Below are 2,873 nucleotides of genomic sequence, written 5' to 3'. Positions count from 1 at the left end.
ATCAGTCCGGCTCCAACCAATCGCAAGTGGTGCTGTGGTAGCATACGGGCAGTATATGCAAAGTGCGGGTCGACATACATGAGCTACGCCGTAGCACTACCTTTTCTCCTTTTGGCATATGGCCAGTGGCCAAGTTTTTAAAAGTAGTATATGCTACGCACACGGCCAGTTTAACGGCCAACATACTATACCGTGCTGCGTCGACCGGACCGTGTGGGAGAGATGTCGTGCACTTTTGCTTTCTTTCTTTCCAAAACAGCAAGTATATATATGCTGTCACTATGGTTGCCCTGTCGTCACACGCAAAGTAAAACCTTCAACATTTGTTTCTTACACAAAGTAAAACCTTCAACATTTGTTTGTGTTGTGTGCGCTAACAAAGGAGTAGTTCAAATCCCCCCTTTAACTTTTTTAGTTATATATATCCATCTCCTTATGTACAAAGTATCCTGGAATCAACACTTCCACTTACATTGCCACGCTCCTCCTGTTATCTTTGTACGCGTCAAGAAAAAAAATTGATTATAAACAACTCCACGGACATTGCATGCCGACTACTCACAAAATGAGAAACAATAAAACGACCGGCTTCCACCTACATGAGCACATTACGACCATAGCATCACCAAAGCGATGTGAATCACCCATCAAGCAATTGAGGTGTCTACATCACAATTCTTTCTTTCATTCTCATTCACCTTCACCACATTCTTCGCGGGGTGCTTGATCACATGTGGTGGATAGAGTCAAAAAGTTATTCCCTTCGGCACGAAGCTAACCTTAGGGCATTGACTTTGCGAAGTATTTCTTGTGTCTGCTCCTTCTATCGATTGCCGCTATCCTAACATTTCTTCCTCTAGCGACCCACGCCGCTACCGCAACCCGCCACCTCTCTTCCTCTGAGTTTCTTCTCTCTTAACCGTGTCACACAACCTCGGCCTCCAACTCCCGAGCGTCGCCCCCGCCAGTTCCTTCCCTTAGTGCCTCTCAGTTGCTCACCGACTAGGGATAAGCAAGTTAGTGTGCGAATTACGCCCCCTCACTAGTTTTTCGTTATTTTTTGGATTTGAATTAGTTTCACATATTGGAGCTGAATTTCATGCAATACAACTACAAAGTAAGATTTTCATCATGAGTCTTGCTTGCTTTTAGCGAATAAATCCTTGTTAGCATTTCACCTACTTTGTGTAACTTTTTACTTCTATTAACAATTATTATGGTATCCTTACCTGATAATAAGAACTAGCAGGTTGCTAATGCGTGTTTTTTTTGGTTTGTTTACATTGAACGATCCATAATATACACCCTGCCGAGGCAACACGTACTGCCCTAACCTCCCGGACTCGTCTCAGTTTATCACATTATTTCATTATCTCACCACATATCAAGCGTGGTCTATGGGCAGTATATGCAAAGTGTGTGTCGACATATATGCTAACGTCGTACCTTTTCTCCTTTTGGCATATGGCCAGTGGCTACCGCCAAAGTCCAAGTTTTAAAATGTATACTACATACACGACCGGTTTAATGACCAACATTCTATATGGTGTTGTGTCGACTGGGCCGCGTGGGAGAGATGTCTGTGTACTTTCACTATGGTCGCTTGTCATCACGCGCAAAGTATAACCTTCAACATTTGCTCGTGTTGTATGCGCTAACGAAGGAGAAGTTAAATCCTCCCCTTATCTTTTTTGTTATATCCATCTCCGTATGTACAAAGTATGCTAGCATCAACACTCCCTCTTACATTGTCACGCTCTTCCTGTTATCATTGTACGCATCAAGAAAAAGAAAGATTATAAACTCCTCCACGGACACTGCATGCCGACTACTCGCAAAATGAGAAACAATAAAACGACTGGCCTTCCACCTACATGACAACATTACGAGCATAGCACTACTAAACCAACCAAGAGATGATAGTTGCCACAACAAATTCCATGATGTCAAACCAAAGCGGTCACTTCCTACCAGACAATGTGTTAGCATGTGTCCTTCAGTTCCTCAGACAATGAGAGTGTCTTGGTCAATTCCTAGCAGACGATGGACTTTGGGGTTGCTCAAACATCATCTGTAACAAGGTGATCATAACGAAAACTTCCAGGCTCACCGGAAAGTTTGACAAGTGAACGAACAACTCAAGAGTGGGATTTGCTCCTACGACGATGGAGAGGTATTCTTAGGGCCCTCTCGGTGTGACGGCATCCATCATCGTCTAGACAGACACATGTGACTTCGTCACGGCGATGCCGGAACACGTCAACAAGAAAGAAGAACAAAACCGGTAACGGGAGCGACGGTATAGTGAGCATGGTGATGACTCGGGAGGATACCGATGCACACCGGGTTTTGTAAAGTATCACGAAGCAAAGGAAACGTCACATGATAACCAAAGGTTCATTCCAATATCATTTTTGTAATTATAGGGACGGATATGGATGTCCACGGTTCCGCTATTGGTCATTGAACGAAGGGGGTTCGTTCATGTCTACGACTTACCGAACCTACGGGGTCACAAGCTTAAGGTAATCACGATCTTCTGAGTGTTAGTGGAACGGGAGTGATGGGAATATATACGTGAAATAATTTCATTAATATCCGGAATAGTTCCAAGAGGTTCTGGAAGCGTTTCGGGGTCACCGGAAGGGTTTCGGTGAATATCAGGTAATACTGGGTATTACTGATTTAATTATATATAGATGGAAAATATTTCCGGAGATGTTAAATTATATATAATACTCTGAAAATGTTTAAAGTATATAAAATTAAATATCAACGGGTCTTAAAAGGCCAAGAGGTGGAAGGAGACTTGGGCCATAAAGGCCCAAGTGGAGGTGGCGCCCCCTTTCCTTGCGGGGGAGGGAGGGGGGGGC

This window comes from Triticum aestivum, chromosome 5A (assembly GCF_018294505.1).
Source record: "Triticum aestivum cultivar Chinese Spring chromosome 5A, IWGSC CS RefSeq v2.1, whole genome shotgun sequence".
Lineage (NCBI taxonomy): Eukaryota > Viridiplantae > Streptophyta > Magnoliopsida > Poales > Poaceae > Triticum > Triticum aestivum.
Note: the sequence above shows the minus strand (reverse complement) of the source record.